The sequence below is a fragment of the Capsicum annuum genome, chromosome 11 (assembly GCF_002878395.1).
Source record: "Capsicum annuum cultivar UCD-10X-F1 chromosome 11, UCD10Xv1.1, whole genome shotgun sequence".
Classification (NCBI taxonomy): domain Eukaryota; kingdom Viridiplantae; phylum Streptophyta; class Magnoliopsida; order Solanales; family Solanaceae; genus Capsicum; species Capsicum annuum.
The window spans coordinates 146,039,646-146,054,819 of NC_061121.1; positions in this window are offsets into that span (position 1 = coordinate 146,039,646).

Below are 15,174 nucleotides of genomic sequence, written 5' to 3' on the forward strand. Positions count from 1 at the left end.
AATTTTGGGTGGTTTGAATTGTTAAATTAATGAATATAACTATGCCATAAAGTGTGCAAGCAAGGTGTTCGATAAAATGCCTAGGAGACTAGTAATCATGTTTTCATTACTTAATAGGACCTAAATGAGAAGTCCATGCTCTATCCCGTATGATTTAACATAAATTCCATGCTATTGTGGCATATTGTTGTTTTGATATGTAATGCTCATGACATTGGAGATATGCAAGTATTTACATGGTATATGCATTCTCTTCCATGTACAAGATTATGATGACTATGTACTACATAAAATCCCCCACATATTGTATTATGGATTGTTATTGATGGTCATGTATTCAATAATGTCATGCTTTATTAATTTTCCTTCTATTGAGTCATGGGGGTACTTGTACTCAAGAAAAATATAGTTGTATGCATAGAGTTAGTGTCATGTTTTTCCGTTACTCTCAGTCAATCTATCTTCAATAGAATTCAGTCATTCATGTGACTCAGGAAAGTTCAGTAACTCAGTAATCGTAGTAGTATTCCGTCAATCAATAGAACTTTATGAATCCAGTCAGTTTATTCCAGTTAATCATGTTTAGTGTTTATTCAGATGGGAGTAGGAATTAACATCGAGTGAACCCAAGGATAGGAACACACACTGTCAGGTGAGGGAGTGATTCTTTAAAGTCATCCTTGGATTCCAGAACTATGCAGCCAGCATAGATTGAGACATCAATACTGTAAGATGAGGGGTAATAAGGTGGATAAGCACTGTCAGATAAGAGCCTCATCGTTCTCTCTTTGGAACACTATCAAATGAGGGTTACCAACAGTTTGTCTCTACCAGTGGCGTGGTATTGACACCCTTCCAATCAGGGCACAGATTGGACCCCAGCTTAGCCATTATAGCATATTTAGGGCATGTCAGTTAGATGACTATCTCCCACAGTTTTAGAATCAGTCTCGGTAAAAAAAGTTAGATAGTTCTTCAGATTTTATTGAATACATGATAATCACTACAATACATTTATTGAAGCATTTCATCAAATGTCTAATAGGCATAACGTTGTACATTTATGGGGATTTTCATGATATCATGCTAGTTTGGCAAATTTCCTTCATCTAGACATTTTATCAAACATATGGCAGGGGCATAGTACATGTAAACGTCATGGTATAGCAATTAAACATCATGTTTCACTTCCAATTTGATCATACACGGTTTTAGTCATGAGATTTCGTAAATCTTTATATATACTAATCAACCCACATGGAATTCATTATCAAATCATGGAATAGAAATCAATTCCCTATTTATCAATATGAAAGAGAACATACAAAGCATGAACACATAAAGAAAATCTGCAACTTGTAGTTAAATAGGGATTCTTGGACTTCATGGACGAAAGGAGACCATGAATGAACACTATGCATACCTTAGTTCATGATTTCGTGAAGACTGATGGTGAAACTTTCTTGAAATTGGATCTTCTATGAAAACTCTAGCTTGAGTTCTTGAGAATATTTGAGAAAAACATCAATATTTTGGATGAATAAGGGCTAAATCCCGTGTTTGGAAGTTTATATGGTGGGGAAAAAATTAACCCTTTTAACCCTGGACACGTAATTTAATTTTTAGTAAATTTACCTAGTTGGGCCCTTGGCGCGATACGAGGCTATCGCGCCATATCACTGGAAATTGATAACTGGAAAACTGCATGGTGGCGCGATGCGGAGCTATCGCATTGCCACCTTTTCCATGACATGGAAGTTTGGCGTGATACGCCAGTATTGCAAGCAACACTAGAAATTGACAATTGCCATTTGAGCTATCTCCGCAACACGCTGAAGGCTTAGGTCAAATATTTTCTCACTAAAAAGGCTCTAACTCTTCGCCCGGTTGTCAGATTTAGGCGAATTATATATCGATAGAAATCTTATTCAATTTCCCACATGATAGGAAGTGAAAATTATGGAAATAGCACATGTATAAGAATGATTTATTATTTCAAAGAAAGTTCTAGCATTCTTGAGATGATTTTCAAGCTATGAAAAAGCACGGCTATTACAATATCTCACCTTTGAGAACATTCGTCCTCAAATGAGACTAACTGAGAGAGGAAACATTAAGCTGCACATGAATAACAGGAACATGATCTCATGACGGATGTGACTGATAAGATGAACCTAACATACTGAACATAAATATCTGATTCATGCGTAACTGGTTCATAAATCCATAACTGAAAGTTCTGAAGAACTAAGTTTTCTAATAATGAGAATGCATGTATGATGCATAACTATATAATTGATCTGGTACATGAATGCATGACTGAATATGTAGTGTTACTTGATACCAAGTTTATCATGGGAACATAAACTTGAGACTGAATACTAAGTTAGTGATGTACACTAATCATGAAACTGAGTAAGCTTAAGGAGAACTATTATCTTGAGCTTGATCTGAGTTGGCGGAGTAAAGGTGAGGGTACTTAGTATGCATATATTCTTATTCTTCCCAAGTAGCTCCCTCTACGGACTGATTTAACCAAAGAACTTTTACTTGAGGGACTTCTTTGTTCCTCAATATACGGGTCTTATAGTTTAAGATTTCAAATAGAATCTATTCATAAGAAAGGTTGTTCTGAACGTCAATGGTCTAAATAGGGACTACGACTAATGGGTCACCTATGCACTTCTTGAGAAAAGATACATGAAAGACTGGATGAACTGATTCTATATCTGCAGGCAATTTACACTCGTAAGCTACCTTGACAAAATGACTAAAAATCTTGAAGGGGCCGACATATCGGGGACTGAGCTTTCCCTTCTTGTCGAATCTTTTCACTTCCTTCATGGGAGAGATCTTAAGGTAGACATAGTCACCAATCATTAACTCGAGATCCTTTCTATGAACATCTTCATAAGACTTATGTGGGCTCTGAGCAGCCCAAAGTCTTTCTCTAATTAACTGAACTTTCTCTAAGGGGTTGAATACTAAGTCAGGACCTATGACTGAGGCCTCACTAACTTTGAACCAACCAATTGGAGATCTACATCTCCTACCATAGAGAGCTTCGAATGGAGCCATCTAAATACTGGAATGATAGTTGTTGTTGTATGTCAACTCAATCAAAGGCAAGTGTTTATCCCAACTTTCCTTGACATCAATTGTATATGCGCATAGCATATCTTCTAACGTTTGAATGGTCCTTTATGCTTAACTATCTATCTGAGGATGAAAGGCTGTACTGAGATGAATTTAGGTACCAAGACCCTTTTAGAATGCTTTCCAAAAATGAGAGGTGAACTGGGTACCTCTATATGAGATAATAGACAGTGGAACACCATGCAATCTTACTAGTTCCTTGATGTAGAGCTTGGTGTAATCCTCGGCTGAATAAGAGGTATGAATGGAAGGAAAAGAGTTGATCTGGTCATTCTGTCTACAATGACCCATACTGAATCATGCTGACATTGGGTTTGAGGAAAACCCATCATGAAGTCCAGGTTCACAACTTCTCACTTCCAAGTAGGAATACTGAACTCCTACATAGGACCACTAGGCTTCTAATGCTCTATCTTAGCATGCTGACTTGTAGAGCACTTAGCCACAAACTCTGCAACAACTCTTTTCATCCCACCCCACTAATAGATTTCCCACAAATCGCGGTCCTTCTTAGTGGCCCCTAGATGAATAGAGTTATACGCACCATGCACTTCTACAAGAATTCAATGCCTCAAGTCATATATTTCTGGAACATAGAGATGACCCTGACAACGAAGAACACCCTATTCCCCATTAGAGAAAACCTCTATTTTCTGATTCGGAACTGACTCTTTTAGCTTGATAAGGCAAGGATCCTTATCTTGCTTTTCTTTCACCTCAGAAACTATAGATGGTTCTAAACTACTCTAAACACATACACCGCCCTCAGAATAGTTTACTAAGTGAACACCTAGTCTAGTATACTGGTGGACTTCGTAAGATAACTTTTTCTTACTATCCCAACATGAGAAACACTACCCATAGAGAGTCTACTGAGAGCATCGGCCACTACATTGTCCTTTCCCGAATGATAAACGACACTCATGTCATAATATTTCAATAGCTCTAACCACCTTCTCTGGCAAAGATTGAGATCTTTTTGAGAAAAGACATACTAACGGCACTTATCATCTATGAAGACATCTAGATGAAGTCTGTAGAAATAATGCCTCCAAATCTTTATGGCAAATACTATGTCTGCTATCTCAAGGTCATGAGTAGGATAATTCATCTCATGGGGTTTAAGCTGTCTAGAGGTGTAGTCTATGACCTTACCATGATGCATGAGGACACAACTTAAACCCACTCTAGATATATCATAATATACTATGAAACTATCTGAACCACCTGGTAATGCTAGAACTAGAGCTGAGGTGAGTAGAATCTTTAATTCTTGAAAACTCTTCAATCATGGATCTGACCACTGAAACTTGACTTTTTTCTGAGTCAATCTGGACATAGGGGATGCAATAGTAGAAAATCCCTCAATAAATCAACTGTAATAGCTAGCTTGACCCAAGAAACTCTTGATATCTGATGGAGAGACAGGGTAAGGCCAGTTCTTTACCACTTCAGTCTTTTGAGGATCTACTCCAATGCCATTACTAAAAATAATATGGCCAATGAATGCTACTAATCATAGCCAAAATTCACACTTACTAAATTTGGTGAATAACTGATGATCTCTGAGAGTCTAAAGTACTGTTTTGAGATGGTCTTCATGATCGTGCTTAGAGTGGGAATAGACCAGAATATCATCTATGAAGACTATGACGAACATGTCCAAGTACTACTTAAACATACAGTTCATCATGTACATGAATGTTTTTGGGACTTGGTAAGACCAAAGGTCATAACTTAAAATTCAAAGTAACTATACCACGTACGGAAAGCTATCTTAAGGACGTCATATTCTCTAAATCTTAGCTGATGATAACCGGATCTGAGGTCTATCTTAGAGAAATAACTGGCACCCTGTAGTTGGTCAAACAAGATATCAATTTTGCAAAGAGGATACTTATTCTTGATTGTGACTTAATTGAGTTAACGGTAATCTATACACATTCTGAGTGAACCGTCTTTCTTGCGCATGAATAAGACTGGTGCGCCCCACATGGATACACTAGGTCTAATGAATCCCTTATCTAAGAGATCCTTTAACTGTTCTTTCAGTTCCTTGAGTTTGTCTGGTGCCATTCTATATGGCAGAATATAGATAGGATGAGTGTCTGAAAGAAGATCAATACCGAAGTCTATTTCCCTTTCGAGAGAAATTCCTGGAAGATCGCCGGGAAAGAGATCTAATATTCTTTCACTACTAGGACTGAATCGAGACTAGGAGCCGTAGCACTGGAATCTGTAACATGAACTAGATGATAAATACATCCCTTGGATATCATATTCCTTACCCAAAGGTAGGAAATAACTTGACCCCTGAAAGCAGATACACTACACTTCCACTCTAGCATGGGCTTATTTGGGAGCTGAAAATGAACTATTCTATTTCTGCAGTTCACTGTGGCATAGCAGGAATGAAGCCAATCCATGCCGAGAATGATATCAAAATTAGTTATCTCTATTTTGACTAAGTCTGCTGAAGTGACTTTCTGAAACATCATAACCGGGCAGTTCCTGTATACCCACTAGGCTATGATGGTTTTAACCAGTGGGGTTGATACTAAAAAAGGTTCTACTAGAATTTTGGGACTGACTCTAAAATCAACATCTATATAAGGAGTAACAAATGATAAGAAAGCTCCTGGATAAAGCAAAGAGTAAACATGCACATAAAATATTTGTAATGTACTAGTAACTACAACCGGAGAACTATCCTGATTGTGTCTAGTATGAAGAGCATAGATACGATTTGGGTATTGCCCTCTATTAGCACTGGAAGTAGCCCACTGCTGATTTGGTCAACTGGACTAAGCTGAGGAGCGATTCTGTTGACCATGAGGACCTAGACAAGGATAGTCTCTAACTGTATTGCCTGGCTTGCCACAACCAAAACAAATGCCACTACCTGCTCTATACACACCCTGATGGTGCTTACCACAAGTTTTGCAAATAGGATAGGTGCGGGCACTAAGAATACTGCCCTTGGTGTTAGAGCCTGATGCTTTATCTTTGTTACCCTCTCTAAACTTAGGAACTGAAGAACTGGCTATACAGGGAGATGGAACTGAGGACTTAGGGAAAAACTGAGAATGTTTCCCTCTTTTTGATTTAGGCTGAGTAAAGTTGAAACTACCTATCTTCTCTCTCTTACTCTAATTTTCCCTCTGCTTAATTTTCTGCTCTTCTATCTACTGAGCATAGGTCCTAATTTTAGCTAAGTTCATGTCGCTGTTCAGCACGGCAGATCTGCACTCATTAACAACTTTGTCGTTCACCCCTAAAGCAAACATACTTATCTTAGATCTACTGTCTACAATCACTTGAAGGGAATACCTAGATAATTGAGTAAACTTAAAAGAATACTTTTTCACTATCATATTGACCTACCTGAGTTTGATGAACTGTAGCACCTTATCTTCTTAAACCTCTTGTGGAAAGAATCTGTCTAAGAATGCAGTGACAAACTTTTCCCACTCTATAGGACCTGCATCATCTAATCTTTCGGTCTTCCACTGTTTGAACCAAAATAAGCCACATCCTACAACTGGTATATAGCTAGCTCAGCACTATAAATAGTAGTCACCCCTATGGCATCTATCACTTTTTGAACTTGATCTAAGAATTCCTGAGGGTCTTTATCTACCTTAGACCCGAGAAAGGTCGGAGGATTCATTCGGGTTAAGTCCCGAATTCTAGCTACGGCTGAGTTGGACACTGTTTGGCTTAAAAAACTATTATCCGTTCATTATAAGCATCAAATAATTGAGCAAGAGTGTTAAATACAGTCCTAAACTCTACATGAGAAACATGATTGCCTAAAGGTTCTTCGGGATGAGGGGCTGACTGATTTCTGTTTCTTCTTTTAGAAGGCATGTTCTATAGAAGAAAGGGAGCAACGGATTAAAGTGAGAGACTGATTTGTAATTATGCCTACAGGTACGACATGAATATTAAAAGAAGGGAAACTAGTCCAAAACATGTCATAGCTTCTTGCACATAAATGTGGCACGCAATACACCCATGCACAATACTCTACTAGATGCGGCTTTCAGACTTCCTAGGACTCTATTGAACCTTAGGCTCTGATACCAAGTTTTCAATGAACCAATATGCTTAACCTGAATACTACACGATGCTCATGACCCTAAAGGACCATAAGCTAACCTATGACTAATATTTGTAACTATATACTAAATAAGATAACTTAATAACCCAAAAACATGCACTGAAAGGCCATAAGGTTAAACACTAAACATAACTAAATGATATAACATATGTGTGGGCTAATAGAATACCCAAAAAACACTGAAGTCTAAAACAAGATAGTCTGTATCTAGTCTGAATGTAGTCTAAAAACCTCTACTATCAGAAAGATCTGAATAAGGTGTTGATGGGACATGTCCCCAACTAACTCAAACAAATAAGCTAATCAATGAGATAACAGAAAATTATTATGTCCTTGAAGGAGAAGGACTCACTTCTACTCTTACTTTAGAAACTGGAATCTACTGCTGATTTGGAACTCGTGTCTCTGAATCTATACTGTAACATAAATAAAAGCACCATAGCGCGAATACATTTGTACATATGTACCAAGTATACATGTGAGGTAGGCTATATGCAATGGTTCACATGCATGAATAATGCTAATTGACTATCTAACATGAACATGAGAATACATGCATAAAGAAACAACTATAACTGGCAATATGATTTCATGATTTCTTAGTCTGCATACTAATAATGTGACATGCTAGTAACTAATATGATTGATAACATAAAGGGTTATATCTGAATAATACTGATAACATGGGTGACTATATCTGAGTATAACTGATAACGTAGGTGACTGTAGCTGACAGTCCAGAATCTGATGGAACTATCTAAGATCGGTACTATATGTGATTTGAGTGTACTGACTGTCCTAATATATGAAGAAATATCTAAGTTCTATTTCTGAGACTGATTGACTCTATCTGACAATCCTGATTTTGTAACATAAAACTATGGGAAGTAGTGTCTAACCGACATGCCCCAAAGGTACTATAATAGCTTAGTTGAGGTCTAATCTATGCGTTGATTGGAAAGGTGTCAATACCATGCCACTAGTAAGGGCAACATGTGATTAACCCTCATATAAGAGGTAAATCTAGCGATAACAGTGGGAACTCTCACAAAACAGGTAAAGACACCTTATTTACGCTCATACAATAGGCTACGATGTCTCAACCTATGCTGGCTACATAGTTCTGGAATGCAAGGATTGCTTCTAAGAATCACATCCTCATATAACAGGTTAGTTCCCCTCCTTGGGTCTACTCGGTGCTAATTCCTACTCCCACCTGAATGGACACTAAAAATGATTTACTGAACTGAACTAGGCATATACTGAGTTACTGAATTTTCATGGCTGATGAAAATACTACTAATATCTGACAACAAACTGAGGCATGAGATCATGGAGATTTTACTTGAGTCATAAGACTATCTGAAGTGTTAGAGTTCATATCTTGACTGAGAGTATCATATAAACATGACATGGATCTATCCACACAGCTAATATTTTAGGTACAAGTACCCCTAGGACACGATAGAAGGAAACTGACATGACTTGATATTCTTGAATACATGATAATCACCATAATACTTTATTTACACATTTTATCAAATGTCGAATAGGCATAACCTTGTACATTTATGAGTTCTTGATATCATGCTAGTTCGGCATATTCCTTCAGCTAGGCCTTTTATCAAACATATGCCAGGGATAGTACATGTAAATGTCATGGTACAACAATTAAACATCATGGTTTATTTCCAATTTCATCATATAAGGTTTTAGTCATGAGATTTCATAAATCATTATCTATACTAATCAACCCACATGGAATTTATCATCAAATCAAGGAATAGAAATCAATTCCTCATTTATCAACATGAAAGAGAACATACAAAGCATGAATACATGAGGAAAATCCATAACTTGTAGTTAAAAAGGGATTGTTAGACTTCATGGATGAAAGGAGCCAAGGAATGAAAACTATGCATACCTTAGTTCATGATTTCGTCAATATTGATGGCGAAACCTTTTTGAAATTGGATATTCTAAGAAAACCCTAGCTTGAGTTCTTGAGAGTATTTGTGAAAAACACCAATATTTTGGATGAATAAAGGCTAAATCCTGTGTTTGGAAGCTTATATGGGAGGGGTGGAATTGACACTTTTAACCCATGACACATAATTTAATTTTTAGTAAAATTTCTTGAGTTGGGCCCTTGGCACAACGCGACGCTATCACATCGTGTAACTGGAAATTGACAATAGGGAAACTACACGGTGGCGCAACGCGAAGCTATCGCGTTGCCAGGTTGTCTACAACCTGAAAGTTTGGCACGACGCGCTAGTATCATGGAGCAACAATAGAAATTGAAAATTTCCAATTGAGCTATCTCTACAATGCACTGAAGGCTAAGGTCAAACACTATCTCACTAAAAAGGCTCTAACTCTTCACCCGGGTGTTGGATTTAGGCGAATTATATATCGATAGAATGCTTATTCAATTTCCCATATGTATAAGAATGAATTATTATTTCAAATTAAGTTATAACATCCTTGAAATGATTTTCAAGATAATAAAAAGCACAGGTATTACAATATCTCCCCCTTGAGAATATTTATCCTCGAAAGAGACTGACTGAGAGAGGAAACAATGAGCTGAACATGATTAAATGGAACTTGATCTCATAACGGATATGAATGACAAGCTAAACAAAACTTAAAAATCATGCATATGTGATACATGCGTAATTGATTCATAAATGAATAACTGAAAGTGCTGAAGAACTAAGTTTTCTCATAATGAGAATGCATGCCTGATTCATAACTATATAACTCATCTGATACATGAATGCATGACTGAATATGCAGTGGTACTTGATACCAAGTTTATCATGGGAACATGAAAAAGAGACTAAATAATATATTAGTGATGTACACTAACCATGAAACTGAGTAAGCTTAAGGAGAACTATTATCTTTAGCTTGATCTGAGTTGGCGGAGAAAATATGAGTGTACTTGGTATGCTTATCTACTTCTTTTTCCCAAGTAGCTCCCTCTACAGACTAATTTTGCCAAAGAAATTTAATGAGAGGGACATCTTTGTTCCTCAATATATGGGTCTGATAGTCTTGGATGTCAACTGGAATCACTTCATAAGGAAGGTTGTTCTAAACATCAATGCACTGAATAGGGACTATGACTGATGGGTCACCTATGCACTTCTTGAGAAAAGAGACATGAAAGACTAGTTGAACTGAGGCTATATCTAATGGCAATTTGTGATTATAAGCTACCTTGCCTAATTGATTAATAATCTTGAAGGAACTGACATATCAGGGAGTATGCTTTCCCTTCTTGCCGAAAATATTTACTCCCTTCATGGGAGAGATCTTGAGGTAGACATAGTCACCAAACTCTAACTCGAAATCCTTTCTACGAACATTTGCATATGACTTTTGTCGGCTCTGAGCATCCTGAGGTCTTTCTCTAATTAATTGAACTTTCTCTAAGGCATCGAATACTAAGTCTGGACCTATGACTGAGGCCTCACTAACTTCAAACAAACCAACTAGAGATTTACATCTCCTACCATAGAGAGCTTCGAATGGAACTATCTGAATACTGGAATGATAACTGATGTTGTATGATAACTCAATCGAAGGCAAGTGGTCATCCCAACTTCCCTTGACATCAATTGCACACGCCCTTAGCATATCTTCTAACATCTAAATGGTCTTTTCTCCTTGACTATCTGTCTGAGGATGAAAAGCTGTATTGAGATGAATTTGCATACCAAGACCCTTTTGGAATGCTTTCCAGAAATAAGAGGTGAACTGGGTACCTCTATCTGAGATAATAGACAACGGAATATTGTGCAATCTGACCAGCTTCTTAAGGTAGAGCTTGGCATAATCCTCGACAGAATAAGACGTATGAACTGGAAGGAAAACACCTAATCTAGTCATTCTGTATACAATGAACAAGATTGAGTCATGCTGATGATGAGTTCGAGGAAAACCTTTCATGAAGTCCTTGTTCACAACTTCCCACTTTCAAGTAGGAATACTGAACTCCTGTATAGGACTACTAGGTTTCTGATGCTTTATCTTAACTTTTTGACATACAGAGCACTTATCCACAAACTCTGCAACATCTCTTTTCATCCCACTCCACCAATAGATTTCCCACAAATCACGGTACATGTTAGTAGACCCTGGATGAATAGAGTAACGCGCACCATGCGCTTCTACAATAATTTGCCTCCTTAAGTCATCTATGCCTGGAACACAGAGATGACCCTAACAATGAAGAACACCATCTCCCCCTTGGGAGAAAACCTCAATTTTTTGATTCTAAAATGACTCTTTTATCCTAACATGGCTAGGATCCTTATCTTTCTTTTCTTTTACCATGAAAACTATAGATGATTCTGAACTACTCTGAACACATACACCGCACTCTGAATATTCGACTAAGAGAACGCCTAGTCTACCAAGCTGGTGGACATCTTTAGCTAACTTCTTCTTACTATCCTCAATATGAGAAACCCTACCAATAAAGAGTCTACTGAGAGCGTCGTCCACTACATTGACCTAGCTCAGATGATAAAGGACACTCATGTCATAATCTTTCAAGAGCTCTACCTACCTTCTCTAACTATGATTGAGATCTTTCTGAGAAAAGACATACTAAAGGCTCTTATGATCTGTCAAGATGTCTACATGAACTCCGTAAAGATAATGCCTTAAAATATTTAAGGAAAATACTATGGCTGCTAACCCAAGATCATAAGTACAATAATTCTTTTCTTTGGGTTTAAGTTGTCTGGAGACGTAGGCTATGACCTTACCATGCGGGATGAGAACAAAACCTAAACCTACTTTAGATGCATCACAATATACTATGAAACTATCTGAACCATCTATTAATGCTTGAATTGAAGCTGAGGTGAGTCGAGTCTTTAATTCTTAAAAACTCTTCTCGCATGAATATGACCACTGAACCTTGACTTTTTTCTGAGTCAATGTCGACATAGGGGATGCAATAGAAGAAAATAGCTCAAAAAACCATCTATAATAGCCAGTCAGAACCAAGAAACTCTTGATATCTGATAACGATATAGGGCGAGGCTAGTTCCTTACCATTTTGATCTTTAAGGATCTACTCTAATGCCATCACCGAAAATAATTTGTCCAAGGAATGCTACTGATCTTAGCTAAAATTCTTAGTTACTGAAATTGGAAATTAAATAATGATCTCTAAGAATCTAAAGTACTGATCTAAGATGGTCTTCAAAAACTCATCTATGAAGAGTATGACGAACATGTCCAAGTACTGCTTGAACACGTGGTTCATCAAGTCCATGAAAGTTTTTGGGGCATGGGTAAGACCAAAGGACATAACTCAAAATTCAAAGCGACTATACCATGTACGAAAAGCTTTCTTCGAGATGTCACATTCTCTAACTCTAAGTTGATGAAAGCCAAATTTGAGGTCTATCTTAGAGAAATAACTGGCACCCTGAAGCTGGTCAAATAAGTATCAATTCTGGGAAGAGGATACTTGTTATTCACCGTTACTGTATTGATTTGATGGTAATCTATATACATTTTGAGTGAACCATGTTTCTTTCACACAAATAAGACTGGTGCGCCCCACGGGTAAACACTAAGTCAGATTGTACTACCATCAAAGTTTAGAAATTTTTAGGATCATGCTTCGAACTTATGAGTAATAAATTTTAATGCTTTGGTAGTACTATGATCAAGTTTGATTCATATTAAGGCCTCAAAAGTGTCCTAGCTAATAGATGAATCAAACCATTTCCTTACCGATTGAATTCTTAAGAAGAATATTGGTAATGTCAATTTCAAATGATCACATATATAGTTATGCTATGAACTACTGATATAATGATCCACCAACATATATATAATTGAATTATCTTTCCAAAGATACCAATTTTTCCAAAATCAAATATCAAAGAAAGGAGTTATGCACAATTTACTCCAGCATGTTAGGCTGGGAAACTGAGTGACGACATTTGTGATAAGCTGTCACAAGCGTGACAACTTATCACCAATTTTGTTATTCCTGGGCAGATTTCTACCCCCAGTGATGACATTTTGTGATAATTCATCATGCCCGTGACAGCCTGTCACCAATGTCATCAAGCATAACCAGAAAATTAAGATTTCAACTTTTTGTGACAACATTTCGTGACGACTTATCACCAGCTTGATGACTTGTCATGAATGTCGTCAGCTTTTTTTTTTTAGCAATTGAGGGATATTTTTGCAAGGGTATTTTTGTCTTTTCATTTACTTCCCATGACTTAAGACCCTCAAAAGGCGTATTATCTTTCATTGTCTTTAGTTAAAAATCTCAAAAAGATCTCTCATACACTCTCAACCAAAAGATTACGGTTTCCTCTTAAGATCATCTCCTCAAGAACAATAACATTCTCTCCCAAAGGGGTTAAACCCTAGTTAAGAAAAATCAAGAGCAAGCCTAAGAATTTCTTCAAGAACCTTCAGAAACATTAGATCTCTTTCAAGATTCAATCACTAAGGTATGTGTAGTGTTCATCCACGGATCCGTTTCATCCATGGAGTTCAAGAATCATGTTTTAAATTATAAATTGTGATTTCCTTGTTGTGTTATGACTATATTCATGTTGATGATAGTTGTTTGGATTCAAGGTTATATCTTGATGTGTTTTTCATGAATCATGTGATTAGGTTAATTGAAACCCATGAATTTTGGATGGATTAAGATTGTCAAATTGATAAGTACACCTATGACCAAAGTTATGCATGTAAGATATTTGATAAAATGCCAAGAATGATAGAATCCATGTTTTTATGACTTTATAGTGCTTAAATGACAAGCCCATGTTCTATTTTTTATGACTCCACATGAACTCCACGTTATTATTGTGTGTTATTGTTGTGGTATGGAATGAGCATGATATTGAAGAAATAAGACTATATACATGTTATGCATATCCTCTTCCATGTATAAGTTATTGAGAACCAAATGTAGTATGAAATCTCCTACTTATGATATTGTGAATTGTGGACTCTATTCTTATAATCAAGTCAGTCATGTGTGTCAGTTTCCTTCCATTGAGTCCAGGGGGTAATTGCACCCAAAAAATATAGATGTGTACTTAGATCCATGTCATGTTATCACGATACTCTAAGTCAAGCCATGATTTATAGAACTCAGACTGTTATGTGACTCAGGAAGTCTCAGAAATCTTATGATCTCAGTTAATTCTCAAATAATAGTACTATTCCATAAGTCAACAGAAGTCAGTTACTCCGTCCATGTACAGTCAGATAATCATGTTCAATCTCTTCAGATGGGAGCAGAATTTAGCGGCGAGTAAACCCAAGAATGGAAACTCACCTGCCAAATAAGGGTGTGATTCTTAGCATTCATCCTTGTGATCCAGAACTACGTAGCAGCGTAGATTGAGATATCTTAACTTGTCTTAATAGGGTTGATGAGGTGATTTCACTTATTAAAATAGGGTCCCACCATTCAAAATAGAGTAACCTACTAGATAAGGGTCACTCACAGCTATCCTTACTAGTGGTGCAGTATTGACACCCTTTCAATTAGGGCACAGATTGGACCCTAGCTCAATTATTATAGCACATTTGGGTCATATTGGTTAAACAACTACCTCCCACAGTTTTAGTCTTAGTCTCAGTAAAAGAACTTAGATAGTTCTTCAGATTTCAGTATACCAGGACTGTCAGATATAGTTAATTCAAATATAGTACAGAACTGAAGTAGTTCCATCGATTTAGGACTGTCAGACAGTCATCCATTTTATCGAAAATCCCATTATTAGTCGTGTTAGATGTCAATAAACCATGTATTAGCATACAAAACTAGATATCATGTATTCACAATCTTAGTTACTATGAATGCATATTTGCACTCTTAT